This window comes from Dermacentor albipictus, chromosome 1 (genome assembly GCF_038994185.2).
Source record: "Dermacentor albipictus isolate Rhodes 1998 colony chromosome 1, USDA_Dalb.pri_finalv2, whole genome shotgun sequence".
In the NCBI taxonomy this organism is placed as follows: domain Eukaryota; kingdom Metazoa; phylum Arthropoda; class Arachnida; order Ixodida; family Ixodidae; genus Dermacentor; species Dermacentor albipictus.
The window spans coordinates 498620905-498636865 of record NC_091821.1 but is presented as its reverse complement, the minus strand read 5'-3'; the positions used below and the strand labels follow the sequence as shown (position 1 = coordinate 498636865).

Here is a 15961-nt window from a genome sequence, read left to right as displayed (position 1 = left end):
GGAGGACTGTACAGATTTGTGATTAGTGTGTGTGCCTTACTTCGTTTCTTTGGCATCACACTGATAACTATGGAATTAGTCTCTCCCTGAGTTTGCGGAAGTGTTAATAATTGAGCGTTTATCGACTTGCTCACCAGCGTGGCGACCTTCGTATTTTGAGGATCGCTCAGAGCGTAGTATCCCTGCAGTTTGGCCGGCTTGGCCCCGACCTCCTGCAGACATATCACGTCCGGAGCGATTCCGGAGTTTTTGATAAGCTGGTGGAACCCTGCCGCTTTCCTGGAGAAGGAGCGGCAGTTCCATTGCCATATCTCTAATTGTTCTGAATTTTGTATTCGTTGTGATTTCTCAGCGTGATTAGCCATGTTGCCCACTCTTACTTTAAGCCCGTGACGTTTCCATGTCCAAGCCGTCGGATTCTGTTACGCAGTGGCTTATTTTAGTTTTTGCCGAACCCGCTCCTATCGCAATTGCGCGTTTTTTGGTGGGAACAGCCTTCGAGACTGCCTTAAGCTGTTCCGCCACGAATACCTTGTGTTTCTCGAAGTCGTTCGTGCATAGTTTTTGAAATTCCGTTAACCTTTGGGTAACTAACCTCATCATTTCATGCATAAATATTTTCAAGTTTTCCGCGATCATTGTCTGGATCTGCGCTGCCGTTATCTGCGCGTTATTTGAGATTTGGGTTGTCGGAGACTGCGTGGAGACGGAGTTTATATCTGCCGCCGCGCTTTCGTTTTGGCTATTTCTTCAGACTGACGCGGCGTTTCCAGCTGTTGTATTGTGCCATTGAAGCGCGCCTCTAACTCTGACCTTTGTTTCTCAATTGATTGTCATTCGTTTTCTTCTCCTGAGAGCTGTTCTCTTAGTCGCGCATTTTCCTTTTTCAATTTCTGAACACGTTTATCATTTTCACCATTATTCTGTTTTGGAGCAGTTGGAGAAACAACCCTCGCCCAGCTCACCTGCTGTTTTTTAGGCGGTGGTGAATTTGACCGCTGCGAAGCCCTGGAGCTGGAGGGGTCCCTCGACGGGGTATTGCTCTTCGCTCTGCTTCCGTGTGGAGATCTGGATTTCGATCGGTGCCGGTAGAAGTCCTCCTCTTCCATGAACTCGAACCAGCGCCCCGGTGCCTCTTTGGTGTTCTGTCCCGACCGCCCCCGCGATCGAGACTGGCGAGTCGTCTTCACGCGCTTGGCGGCAATCAGTTTGTTCGGGCACCGACGCGTCTCGTGCCCCGCCGCCCAGCACATGGCGCACTTCACTTCACATTCGTGTCCTTGTGGGGGTGAATTTTCGAGTCCGCAGCCACGGCATATGTTCTTGCGGTTCGGACAAACGTCCGAGCGGTGTCCTTCTTGCATGCACTCCAGGCACATTTGGATTGTTGGCCTCTACTCCGTACACCGCATCTCTGCTCCCATGTAGTATACACGCATTTGGGGCTCGTGCCTCCCAAGAAAGCAGTTCGCATTGTGAAGCTTTATCTAAATGAAAAGGCATAGCAGAAGGCCCAAGATAAGGTGGTATCGTGTGGAATGTCCCAAGACGCACAATAAAAGTGGTTGCATACCACGCCAAAAGTGATTCGAGCCTGGGATGACTCAAGAGCTCAATTTTTAAAAATATAATCGCCAATTTAAAGTGACAGAAATTGGTGCTTGCTTGGCAGTGCTGTTGACACGTTCGTACACGCGCCTTCGCAAACACACGCATAAACATTTGTGTGAGCGTTTGATATTTCTGCAGAAAATGCCAACGCAAGTCCGCTTTCCGATGTCGGCGACCGAATTGCAGCAATTTCTCTGAAACTTTCGCCAAGGAGACGCGACGGTGGCTTCCCGCATTCGGTCGAAGTGACCCACTTGCTTATAATTTCCTTTTTTTTTTCAAGTGGCCGCTCTTTATGGCTTTCCGTTATTTGTGCGATGATCATCGCGAAATGGCCAGCAGCTTTGTATGAACGGAAGGGTCCATTACCGTTGCTGGGGACGTCGGTAATTACTGAATGTTGAGTGTAAAGGCTCCGGCTTTCACCTTGTTGTCGTTTTGCTCATCCTCTTGAATGTCTTGAATGTCTTGAATGTATCTAAGGACTTGCGAATTGTGCGATCGCCTTTGAGTGTTGTATCGCGTAGTATCGCGGTACTGCGTGAATTTTCTTAATTTTTTTTCTCCTCTTCTTCTTCTTTCTCCTTTTACTCCCTTTACCCCTTTCCCCAGCACAGGGTAGCCAGCCAGTACTTACACTGGCTAACCTCCCTGTTTTTCCTCCTCTTTCTCTCTCTCTCTCTCTTGAATGTCCGTCTCCGGCCTTCTGAAGTGACTAGCGGAAAAGTGGGCACGGGACACTACATAAGCGGCAAGGACAAGCGTAAACTTCCAACTGGTGTTTGTTTCAAAAAGGTATGTATATATACTGTCGCGCACTTGATCATAATCAGTCACAATCGTGCACACGGTCATCACAAATAAAGATGAACGCACCATGGTCGCGCCAAGGCTTGAGGCCGTCTCCCACATACATTATATATACATACTTTTTTGTAATAAACACCACTTGGAAGTTTGCCCTTGTTTTTGTCGCCTTTTTAGTGTCCCGTGTTTACTCTTGCGCTAGTCACTTCAGCATGGAATACCAACTAGCCACATCCCGCCTTCCCCGTGTTTTCCCTGGAGTGTAAAGTTAGTAAGAGATAGCCAATGAAGCAGTTGTAGAAGAATGTTGAGTCGGGGAGTGCGATTGGCCGCCTCATGCTCCGTGACTCTAGGAGACTCACGAAACATAACTCCGTACTTGTGAGAGTGCAATGTGCTTCCGTAGAACGTTCTAACTCCTGCGTAGACTTGGGACGTTCCTTTCTTGCTCGGATTAAGCCGGCGTGTCGATTAGATAAAGTGATCGCCTCCAATCTCTGCACTTTCTATTAAGCAAAATAAATGTTCTCATTTTCCCGCAATGTTCAACTCTTTCGATATTATCTTCTAATAATTTTACACTGCTGTGTACGTTTCTAAGAAAAAAGGAAAGAAAGAAAGAAATATAACTTGTTTGCACGTGCGTTCGATACAGTTTAGCAGGTGGGTTGTCGGCGGTCCAGTCTCGGCGGAGCGTTGCAGCCGCCAGTCGCTCTTTTTCCGTCTTCCTCGATCGGCGGCGCGTACTGCGCTCGCTGCAACTGCCGCTGATTGAAGAGCGGCCGTCCGCGCTCTTTGGCAGATGCTGCGCGCGCCTGGCGACGAGCTTGATGAAACAGCGCGGATGCCTGTTGTGTCATGGCTGCGCAGGTTGAGCGGAGCTGCCCGCGCAAGGCGTTCGCCGACTGGGCCGGACGAGTGATGGACGATCTGCCGGGCTGCTGCTCTCCGCGAGCGGAGCACGGGCTGCGACAGTGACCCGTACGTATGTAACGCGTGCCGTCGGCGAGAAGAGACAGGCAGCAGTGATAAGGTTCGACGACAGCGAGGGCGAAAAGTGCGGTCTTGCGTGCATTCCTCTGTAGCTTCAGCTATTCTGTCCTGGCGAAGAGGAACGGGAATGAGGACCTGGATGATCAACGCTGAATGTGGGAGGGTATAGGCGGACCACATAGCGTACAGTTCTGCTCAAAGCCTAGCGTCTGAACAGCGGTCGTCGTCGCAAAAGATTGAGACCTGTACGGCCTGAAAACTATATTGATAATCTCGGTGTAACTACCTCTGACAATACATTGGTCTGTAGAGAGGCGTGAAAGGATAACAGTTTGCGTCTGGGCAGTTCTGAACTTGTTCCGAGCATTATGTTCAGATTCGGTAACGTGGCATGCCTCGCACTCTGGAGGCTCAATGCGTCGTATAAAGTGCGCATAACCACGCGTAAGCGTGAGCCACCAGTCTGAGCCACCAGTGAGCCAGTCTGAGCCAGCTAGTACTGATGCGTTGAATTTGGGGTGGTAAACCGAGACGGCAACTAAGGGTGACCTTGTTAAAAAAAGACTGCCACGCATCATAACATTCTTATCCGATAATCCCTTGCGTTCAAAACATGCAAGCCTATATCTAATTGCTCGTATGCTCCTGTTAATCATAGATGCGCATTTCATATTTTTTTTTTTTGCCTCCAACCGAGTTTTGAAACGATAACAATTGCTTCCCTCCATCCGAAAGTGTCCATCGTTTCAAAGCGGTACTGGTTTGCGTCGCACAATCCACATTTGAGTCCCTTATTTCCAGAACTAGTAGTGGCCTTTCCGCCTCCATCGCCTTTTTCGCAGACAATGTTGCCTCGAAAAATATAGTTACTGGCGCATTTACTCAAAGCAAGAGGTGTGCGAATATTCTAAACTTTCTAATAATGAATCGAATAGTCACTATGCCATTTGCACCTCGATTCGAATAGCCAAGCATTTGCATCTTTTTCGTGCAATTTTCGAATTCTTCTCGTCGTTGACTGTACACGATGAGAAATGAAATTGAAGCATAAATACGACAACTTTCATGCCATCCACAGTGGGCGTTACGTGTTATCGGTGGGTCACTCTGAATTCCAAGTTTTCCTGGCTAAACACGATCGCTCGCAATAAAATGTTTGGGACGTGGCATTCGAAAGTGGGTATTGTTTGGCGCTATTTATACGTGCGGCACCTGTGTCTGCTCATCAAATTAAATCTTAGCGTACGTTTTACCGAAACATACGTTTGTTTTATTTTCTTGCTTTGCCATTGCCGCTGCGCATTTCCGGTTTGGTCGCGAAGGTATACGCAGATCTTAATTGGCTGGCAAGGTTATCTTCGTACACTTTGTACGAGAAAGTATGGCCACGTGCGCTCCGAAGAACCCAAAGTTTGCGAACGAGTTTGTTGTTCGTAACGCTCAGTTTTTTTTTCGTGCAATTAGTGAACGATATTTAATAATATGCAGTGCAAGACAAACTTTGCAATGTTGTGAAAAGTTGGTTGTGAAAATTGTTTGATATTGACGATGATCGAGAAGGCTGTACTTTGTTCGTAACCTAATCGAAAAGTCTTCAGTATTGCATTTGATTCGCTTTTCGCAAAATTCGATTTATATTCGACTCAGTCTCCTACACTATTATTCGCACGCCATACTAAAACCACCCCGCTCATTTTTTTTTTTACAATTATAGTACAAAAATAAATAAGCAACCTAGTATTATTGGATACTTGAGTGAGAAGTGGGAAGTTGGTAACGCTTTTCATGTCGAGATTCCTTTTATTTTTGCCCATATGGTATGTCACGAACCTTAAACTGAATTTTTGTTGAAAAGGCATGGTTATGCACTGAAAACAGCATCTCCGTGTACGCGGATAAGTTAACACTCCCTTCGGGTTTCTTGCAAAAACAGCTTTTTCTTGCCTAAAGGAAGAAGATGGGGCGTAATTCGCCGGGTGATAGATTGTCCTATTGATGCTACATCGTGGATTTTTATCTTCTTTCGTCATCATTATGTCAAGTGGCGGTATTCGAAACGCACATTACAGCTGCTGCCCGTCGTCTGTGAGGACACAATGGTCTCGATCAAACTAGTGTCGACGTTAAAGGAACCTGACAGCTGGAATATTGATGCATGCGCTCATGTGTCCTTTGCTCGGGGACTGCATTTCACCCGCTAACAACTTACAGTTATCGCTCGGTGCAAGACGCGCCTGCATGATTTGGAAATTGCGGGAACGTTATCGTTGATGCTACCTGTTGTGTAGGTTTTCGCCGAACCTTGTGTAATCAGATTGTATGCGCAACACGAATTGTGGAGTACATTCCAGGAGACCAACGATTGCCCTGAAGCCTTCGACGAGTCATGTACGAAGGCCGAGGCGCTTGACTCGCAGACCAGATTTCAACAATCGCCCACTGAGCTCGCCGCTATCGTGCTTGACCGCTGCTTCCTTTTTTTTTTCTGGGCGCAGGTTCGCCCAATTGTATTACTCTCGTGAGTCACAGTTTCTGCTACTGTGTTCTGCACCGTCACTAAAACGTGACAATATGCTAAACATGTACTTTAAGACATTCTGGAGTTTTAAGCGCGAAAACCATGATACGACTATGAGGCACGCCGTAGCGAGGAACTCCGATTTTGTTTTGACCACCTGGGGTTATTTAACGTGCATCCAATGCACGGTACACGTTTTTTTTTTCACTTCGCCGCCATCGAAATGCGGCCGCCGCGGCCGGGATTCGATCCCGCTACCTGCGGCTTAGCAGCGCAACACCAAAGTCACTACGCCACCACGGCGGGCAAAACATACTTGCATAACAGTTCCGCATGTGGCCGACTTTACATAGGGGATGCACTTTTACGCAATCGCTTCCGAGCTAATCTTGCAAAGGGTTCGAGACAATGTGCATTGTAATGTCAGGGGGTCTCTTGAGGACACGAGTTATATTTTTCTTCTAGAGGACTGGACGAGAAATAAAAAGAAATCGGCCGACTTTCACGCGGCGAACAGCGTCGTTATCAAACGCGCAACGAGTATGTCTAGTATACGCAGCTCATAATGTATGCGCAGTTCTATAGTTGTTTTCGGACATCCTCGAAACATTTTATAATCTTCACATTTTCTGGTAAGAACTAAGTCCCTGATATGTGTATTAGACAGTGTAATCTAGGCTTACCGAAGCGCTGATGAGATGGAGACAACTATTATAGAGGGCTAAAGCTCGAGCTAGTTAGACACAGAATCACATAGGTTTTCCGTATTACTTACTGCCTGTAAAGGAGACTTTAATATTGCCAACCGTAGGCATTGTTTTCTTACCCTCTGTGGCGAGCTGGCAAGTTCAGGGTTCCACAGGAAATTTGTTTTCCAGCGAGCGCAGTGGCCGAAGTACGACGCATTGCGGTTTGGGAGATAATTCAGTAAATTATGGCAACAGATGGTTGGTGGCGCCATGTCGCAAATGTTTTCTTTCTCAATATAAGCCCTTGAAATTTGGCAATTTGCTAGGACTGTGGCTTAAAAAAAGAACTGAAAATGCAAAACAAAAATAACTAAACGGATGCGCCGATGTATATCGTGGCAGGGACGCCAGCATAGCGAGCAAAATGAAATCACGATAACTGTGAAGGGATATTAAATACTGATGTCAATCGGTAATCAATGCAGTACAACGTGCCAGGTCATGTAAGTACGCTAGGCTGGAAGTCGGGTAAGGTGGCTGCCGAACGTGGGAGAAAAAACAATAACATCGTCAAGATAACAAAGACAGGTTGTCCATTTGTAGCCTCGCAAAAGAGGGTCCATCATACATTCAAATGTCGCAAGAGCATTGCCTAGGCCAAAGGGCATCACTTTGAACTGATATAAACCATCAGGCATGATAAAGGCCGTCTTCTCACGGTCCATTTCATCAACTGAAATCTGGCAGTAGCCGGATTGAAGATCGATGGACGAGAAATGTTTAGACGGGAAGACAGGTGGAGCCCAAGGGCTGCCTGGTGGTTCGATAACCCCTTTTTTTGAGCATTTTCTCCACTTCTGATTCGATGACTCTACGTTCAGCATGTGATACACGATAGGGACGTCGGCGAATATGATTCGTGTCTCCAGTGTTTATACGGTGGTGAACAACAGATGTTTGGCGTAGAGGCCTTGTCGCCGAAATCAAAGATGTCACTGTACGATTCGAGCAGGAGACGTATCGTGGCCTGTCCAGAGTCAGGTGCAATCATTTTCACGGTGTCGTCCGTTAAGGAACCAGAGCTGTGAGCTGCAATTGGCGCTAATAAACCACAATCAGCATTCAGACTCTCCATTTCAAATTCGCAAGTACTAGAAAAGCTGGCTAAGAACATTCCGGCCGGAAGCACTTGAAGGCACAGGCTGAAATTCAGAAGCAGAAGAACGATGTTATTATCATTAAAAGTGACCAGCGCATGCGAAAGAGCCGGCCTAGATCGCCAGGCTAAACCTGCCTGTTGCTATAATGTATCTTTCGCATCCACCACCAGCAACGTTCCGGTTCAAAAACACGTCGACGATGGGGCGAAGCACATATGCACCGTCAAGAACCTCTGGCTGTGCGGCCAAAGTGACGTTAGTGACAGCCTCGGGTGGCAGACGCACATCGTGAAGCGAACACAAGTGCCGTGGAGCGGTGCTCGGAGCATCGGCAACTTGAGGCAGTTCCAACTGAGGAACGCCGGTTGCGCAGTCGATGAGAGCGGAATGATGGGATAAAAAGTCCAATCCAAGGATAACGTCGTGAGGGCACTTGTCGATCACAGTAAAAAGAACAGAAGTAGGGCGGCCGGCTATACTTAAACGCACAGTACACATTCCAAGAACAACCATCACGCCGCCTTCGGCCACACGAAGCACTCGGGCAGCTGCTGGGGGGAGGACCTTCCTTAAACGTCTGCGTAGGCTAGCACTCATCACAGATACGTGAGCTCCAGTGTCGAGGAGTGCTTGGACAGGTCCGCCGTCTATTTTAACATCAATTGCACTTCTCTCTGTAGGCACAGACACAGAATTTCGTGCAGTAGTAAACAATGCAGCACCACCTCGGAGGGCTGCATTTCTTAGTTTTCTGAAAGGGTGCGGTCGAAAGCCACAGGGGACAAAAGACGACGTGTTTGCGATGAACAAGATTGGTGTCCGCGCGGCGATGGTGCGCGACCGTACCACGGGTTCCTAGCAGAGTTGTCGGCGCTGTTAGACTCGGCGGTGGGCGAAACATTACGGGTATTTCCATCAAAACGGCTCAGGTTGGTCGGCGTGCGAGATGTTGAGGCCTACGAGTTGCGGCAGTATCGGGCGACATGACCAATGCGGCGACAGGTGAAACATATCGGCTGGTCATCCGCAGTTCTCCACTCAGTCGGGTTGCGATAACGCGGAGAGAAGCGTCGGGGTGGAGTGAAAATAGTAGAAGGGCGTTCGTTAGCTCTGCGATTGGCGACAGCACAGACAGAATGTCGACTAATGTCCAATGTTTTCAAGTTCCTGGCGAACGATGGCTTGTATAGTACGAGGGGAACTGAAAAAGCGATAACATCAGGGCTACGCGAACAGAAAGCTGCGGGCGCCATCGCATCCAGTTCACGTCGAACGATTCGCACCACGTCCTCTGATGGCGACGCATGGTCCTGTGCGGGTTGATCTTCACACGCCGACGTTGCGGCAGTATTGGGAACTCTGGCGAATGGTTGCAAGACGCGTCGGCTTTTGGCCTGCTCGAATTGTCGGCACTCATTAATGATCGCATCAACTGTAGAGCAGCCTTTGCACATTAATAGATTAAAGGCGTTGTCAGCAATTCTCTTGAGCACATGCCCTACCTTCTCAGCTTCTGTCATGTCGTGATCGGCTTTACGACAAAGTGCGAGCACGTCCTGGATGTACGAGGCATAGTACTCCGTGGGAGATTGGGCACGGGAGGCCAGTTTCTGTTTTGCGGCAATTTTACAGCCGGCTGGTTTGCCAAACAACTCTGTTAACTTCTCTTTGCATTGGTCCCAGCTGGTTAGTTTCTCTTCATGGTTTTCATACCGCACCTTTGTCGTGCCTTTTAGGTAGAACAACAGGTTAGCTACCATAAGCGTAGGGTCCCATCTGCTGATTCCGCTCACACGTTAGTACATAGCCACCCACTCTTCACCGTCGGCGCCATCGGTCCCGCAGAAAGTTCTGGGATCCTTGGGTTGCACAACCAGAACCAAAGGGGACAGTGACGTAACTGGCAATGGTGACTTTGGAGGCGGCAACGACGTTGATCCTGCTTGCTCGCCATCATTCATAGTGAGGACGGTGATGCGACGTTCACTGCGGAGCTCCGTTTGCAGCCGTGGTACCCTGCACCTCCCCCAATATGTTACGGGGATGGTGGGAATATTGACAGACTGTATTTACAATATATATTCATGCAAAGTCAATGTGGTCAAGATGGCTGACCAGCAACAACACGCAGCAGCCAGCGTCTCGCGATCTTCTTCTTCCGTTCTCTTCTTTTATCCTTCCGTAACAGTATAATCATTCCTTCGCCTATTTATTGTTCCAAGGTACAACGCAAACGTCTCAATACTGACGCACTGGTACGCGTAACAAGAAAATGAAGTCAAAGAAAACTGTCAGAGAAGGCAAGTAATGAAAGAGCGAAAAGATGCAGGTTCAAATGCACAAACCAAAAGTCCTGAACAATGAGACATAGTAGAAACGAAAAAATCGCTATGAATGTAAGACAACAGTTTGGATGATTGCCTTAATAGCGCAAGAAGGACGACGACAGAAGGGAGAACTACTGGACAAGTGCTACATACAAACTTGCCCAAATTTCATTTCTTGTAAGAGAACAATTATGAAAATGAACAGTTGACATTTAGAAAAACAGAAGGCAAATGCAGCGCAAAAATATAGACAGAAAGATGTGAAATCTGCGAAAGTGGCGAGGACAGAATAATGCAAAAAGCTTAGAATAAAATAATAATGGTCACATAAAGATTACCGCTATCACTGAAGTAAATGCATATTTTTCGATAAGTGCACCGTTGCGTGTTGGCTATGGCAGGCGGGAAAGTGGAATGGACTGTGCTTCGTGGGGATCTTATGTGGCATTCGAAGCACGATGCCATTGGGTAGTTCGTAGCAGGCCGCGATACCATAAGGGATATACCGTGAATAGAAACAGGTCACCGCGATTACGCCCGCAGAAAAGTGACGCGCTATAGCGAAAGTAGAAGTGCTTTACACTTTCTACTGTTATAAAGCTTGGATGGTGTATACTCGGAAATGGTTTTTAATTCGTCCTGTGGTGTTACTGTTAGATTTATTGGTGGCATTCGCCGACACGTTTAAGGCAACCGCCTTCACTGCCTCCTTTTCCGAACCGCCACACACTGGAACTACCTTCCCCCCGTCATAGCTACTACCACTTGTCCATCTTTATGTAGAACTTGTAAACGACCATTTTCTTGAATGATTATTTCTCACGATGCTTTTTTGCTGTTTTACAAAAACCCACCCCTTATCTAATGCCTCTACGGGGACATTTGAGGTAGTAAACTGAACTGAGGAAGGAAAATGGCTGTGCTGAACTTGACGGGAGTTGTCGGAGAATTGAACTGTCTTGACTGCTTACAACCCGAGAGCGCGCAAGTCCCGCATTGCGACGCGGTCGCCGTGCAGCGATGATCATTCCTTTGTAGCACGTTTTAGGGCAATGATCACATGGTACTTCTTCAAATGTGTGCGCAATTTGTTTGCAGTAGGCGCCACAACTTCTTCATTGAATATTTTGCGTTTGAGGTGATGTTTTAAAAGGTGCTCATAACTAATTATGGAATACGGACCAAGCTTAAAGCAAGGAACACAGAGTTTCTCAAGAGGACACAAAAAAAAATGCTAGTTACGTTCTCGTATAGTGCCCGCGTATTTTTTTTAGGCTTGGCGCGAGACATTTATTTGTTTATTTACTTATTTATGCTGAGAACCTACAGCAACCGTAGGGTATTACACTAATAGGGCATTTCAAGTTATTACTTTTTCAAGTAATGCTCAAAGAAACGGCGATTTCAAAGCGGCCCGCTACACGTGCTAGCCTTGAAATTGCTAGAAAACCGAGCAAAGTGCGGCGGTTGTGCGCAGAGCTCAGTGGACGACAGTTTTGAGTCACTTTGGTGACATCACCCGAGGGTCTGTCATCGCAGCCTCGCCATCGGTCGTGCTCGAGTGGACCCCAAAACATCTACAGCGATGGCTGAACATCGTGCCTTACCGAAAAAAAAGAAACGTATTCCCCATAATTCCTTACATCCGATAATGCATAGCCTACGAGGCAAAGGGCTTTCTCTACGGGATCCTATTGGTTCATATCGGTTTATTGGATGTGGGAGTAATGGGGCGTATGGGTTTTTCAATAGGGTGGGCTCACTCCCCTAGTCGTTTGTTTCCCGCTGGTGCCGTCGGCGTCCGTCGCTTGAATTCCATAGTGCTATGCTATGGAATTTTATAAATAAATAAAAAGTCGCAGTGCCCCGCTAGGATTCGAATCGATCAGTATCTTGCAGTATTACCCAGCGCCACCGTTTATGCGAGTTCCCGAACGGGCGCTCTGCCCGCTATGGAACGTGGCTGTGCGAGGCTTTGTGTCAATATGTGGCTTGCTCCAGCGCGCTCATGACTGCACAGATAAACGCTTTATCGAAATAAAATCTTCCTAAAAGGTTTTCATTACTCCTATTACGTCATCCGAAAAATCCGAGGATACCTAAGCACTAACTATGAGTTGTGAATGAGAAAGCGTTATTGTCCAATTTAACTACGCTGAGTGGTCCGTCTAGTTTTTCGCTGCAAGTCATTTGCCATGGCGGTGCCTGCTGCCCGAGCCAGGCAGCAGCCTGCGGTGCCAACGCCGCGTGCTACCAACACCCTCTAGAGAACTTAAGGCTCTCTGGCTGTACCCTCTCGCCTTGAGCTACGTGACGCAAAAGAGGCCCACTTAGAAGTTGCGTGCTACGAAGCTACGAGCGGTGCACCTGTGTTGAAAATGAGACGCGCAAGCCCGAGCGGGCGACGACGGCGATAACAATTCGTTTAGTTCCGGGAACCCTGCCGCTCCTTAAATAGCCTTGGGGTTAGAAAAGTCCTGGCATGCAGCGACATGCTTCCGAGCGCACTTTTCTCTGGACGTGAGCCGTGCATGTAGTCTCTGCGCTTGTGCTGCGATTGCGGTTGTGTGTCCGGCAAGCCTTCGTTGCCGCGGAATGTGGATTACGTTCATGCCAGGATATGCTTAATAAGTTCTGCGTGCCCAATTGCTGCAGCAATTACAAATCGGTGCCGAAAAATCATGCGTTCATGTTTCCGCAAGATGAATGACGGAATATTGGCTGCCAAGGCTAAGGCAAAGAAGAGAAAAGCTAGAATTTTGTGGAATAAGGCAGCTGTTTCTTTGTAAATAGTTGCACGAATGTTTTGTGTCTCCAATGGTGAACTAACTCGTTTGCGGTCTTGTAAATATATGTGGACTGCGGTAATGTATGCAATGTGACATGTGTCCCGAATGCGAAGAAGGGCACACTAGTGAAGTTGTCATGAGAAACGTGTTATGGTGCAGTGCTAACATTTTGTTGAAGAACGTTTGTGGTAGCATAAGCGGCAAACTCTTTGACGTCGACGATAAATCAAGGCAAAGAAGCTACTCTGAAGAAGAGAGCAGCACGGTGACTTTTCGATATAAGCCATTCCCCCTGTCATCATTTACGCGATATTCGTTCTCAATCCTAAGATTGAACGATTTCATTTTTTATGGACGGGTGTTTTAGTAATGCAGCGCGTAAATAGGTTCGCATAAATAAAATAATTTTGGAACACCCTCTGTTCTCTGCGGGCCATCTGCTTAACTATGCCTAAAAAAACAATAACTGCGCTCTGGTTACCGTTGCCCATAAGGGCGCGATGCCTTCATTCAACCCGTATCCACAAGCACGCCGCCGGCCTCTTCTCCGTGACGTCGCGCTCAGGTCCTCTCTTGTCTTACCGACGCGGCGACGCCCCCTCCCCTCACGCAACGCCAGGCGCGACGCTGCGGCAGCGGGTGCTCCCCCTCGCCCGCTCTCTGCTCCGTCGAGGCGCGCTCGTGACGTGGCGTCGCGGCCAGTGGGAGTCTGGGCGCCGTTTCGCTGCTGCAGACGCCGCCAGCTATTTCGCTCAATAGGCCATTTGACGCTTTCGCATGAATAAAGTTTGCTCGTCTGCAGCGCGTAGGGAAGCGAGGAAAAACAACATGCGAGAATATGTCGCAAAGCGAGCGCTGACCTTGTCTCTTCTCCAACTTTGGCGGCCCGTCGGTACTTCTTATGTTCCGCGTAAATGTACGTACAAGCACAGCGCGATTGAATTAAAATGTTCTTGGTGTAATATTTAAAAAAAACTGCTCTCCACGTGCTGCTTTAGTAGAAAGTGAACCATTGGGACAGACGGAACGGTGTTAGCTAGCGCACATTCAGTGTGTCCACGCACTTCGAGAACGATGCCGATCCGAAGCGACCCCATCGCAGCATTCGCATGGACATAACGGTGGCGCAGCGCCAGTTATTCCTCTATGCAATATTGTGAAAGACTCTATGATTAGAACTATGCCGGCCTACAGATTGCCAATCGATGTTCTACCTCTCGGCTGATGCTGCAGCGAAGGCTACGGCGCCTGAACAGTGCCGCTCTTGGTCTCTCGAGCGCTCGTTAATGTAATTGGCCGACGCCGTGCTCTGTATATTGATCATAGGCGAGCGTCGAGGTGAAAGAATGTAAACGAAGCCAGTGGGGAGAGGCGAAAGGCAGAGTAGGGAAGAGCGCCGGTTTCTCCGGTGTTCCACCACCAGAAAGCGCCGCCTACGCAAGAAATTTCGGACAGCCGATGTAAAGGGAAAGACCGCGTCGACTTCACCGATATCGTAAGGAGGTTGCTCATGTGCATCTGCGAATGTTTTACTCCCACCGATGCGCGGCACGAAGCCTTAAAATACTTCTTGCGCATAATATTGCGCGAGCATCGCTGCTTCGCCTCGCAGCGAGGCAGGTCTACGTTGTACGACGCAGAGTTGAGAGGCGTGGTTGCGGACACACTGAGCGGGAGGCATTGGTATAGGGAGGCGTGTGGAAAGGCACGTCCAGCAACGCCTCCACAGGCGAACTTGTATTTAGGGGAGGTATGCCTTCGCTAGAAGGTTGAGCCGCTCACCTGCAGCTCTGAACGTTTCCCTAACAACTCTGCCGTACTTCGCTTGTACTGCTCTGGTCACTGCCTTAGCAACCTGAATGATCCGCGGAGTTCGTGCCTCTAAAGCTACTCGAACGGCGACTGCTGCATCATTGTTAATGCCCCCACAAAGCTCACGTTGTTCATCCAGCATGCTCTCGATTGATGCGCCTTTCGGCATGGAGTGGCTGATGACCTCGCTGGCTTCGACGAGCAGCGCACCATCTCCATGACGTCCACAGCTCTTGCAGCTAAGTTATCGAACAAAAGCTGAACCGCTTGACATACACAAGTACACTTGTAAGGTCGGCTGCCTTGAAAAACGTCGAAATGTGCTTGTGTCTAGCTATCAGTAAGCCACGCGTGTTTCTGACAGATTAAAAACCATATGAACCAATTGTAAGCTAATAACCATATCCAGTGGTTCTGACTTTGGATTGAAGCGTTGCCACGAGGAATATTCTGCCTCCGCAAATGTCATCGGTTCAGAAAAAGCCATATAGTAGCATAGATAACGTCATTGATTTTGCTAACACCGTCAGACTCAACAATGCTGCGTCTTCCGTCCCGATAAGCGCGCTCCTTGACGTCAACGAAATACACGTGAGGCTATTCGGACGGCACTAGCGTCTGTCGCTATTTGCCGAAAATATCTTGCGACAGCTCAAACGTGAGATTTCTTGTAATAATTTATTCATATTTTTTAGCACTTTATTATGCTTGTCATGTTTTTTTTTCCAGATTATGTCTCAGTTTCATTCTCTCGGTAAACGTGGTGTAACAATGCCATATACATAAACTGCGAGGTTTAATGGTACTTGAACTATTGATTCTTGCGTGTTGCTATATCCTAGGCACTTGAAACGTGCCCTCCTCTATTTTCTTGTGGCGTGAGAGATAGTTACTACTTCACTAGAAGATGGTAAGGAAAGTTTGGGGTTACACTGTAAAATAATTTACACCCTAAAATTGAAAAAGGGTGTAAATGTGTCTATAACTCACGCCCTTAGGGTGTTCGTTATATAGATAATACCCTATGGGTGTGAGTTATAGACACATTTACACCCTTTTTCACTTTTTAGGGTGTAAATTATTTTACAGTGTATACCGGACTGTATTTTTCAAGTTCGATTTTCTTTTTGTTTTCGCACGTCATTTTCTCTCATAATCTTCTTTTATTTTATTCACCTAACAGAGGCCGAGCTCCTATAGACAACATCGTGACTCTTGTTTCTCATGTCTCTTGTGGTAACAGTTGTGGATGGTC

At 47.8% G+C, this 15961-nt stretch overlaps 1 protein-coding gene across 20 annotated transcripts in view; it reads left to right on the top strand.

Annotated features, from left to right (window-relative positions):
• LOC135920355 (glycoprotein-N-acetylgalactosamine 3-beta-galactosyltransferase 1-like) overlaps positions 1 to 15961 on the top strand; it is a 147608-nt gene that overhangs the window by 116596 nt on the left and 15051 nt on the right. For 10 of the 20 annotated variants that reach the window (XM_065454586.1, XM_065454588.1, XM_065454589.1 and 7 more), the window contains one exon: positions 3289 to 3399. The exons of 9 other annotated variants lie outside the window; for them this stretch is intronic. The gene's annotated coding sequence lies outside the window, so the exon portion shown is untranslated. Of the gene's footprint in view, positions 1 to 2223; positions 2407 to 3288; positions 3400 to 15961 lie in introns of all 20 variants that reach the window. One more of the 20 variants, XM_065454587.1, reaches the window with a different exon arrangement.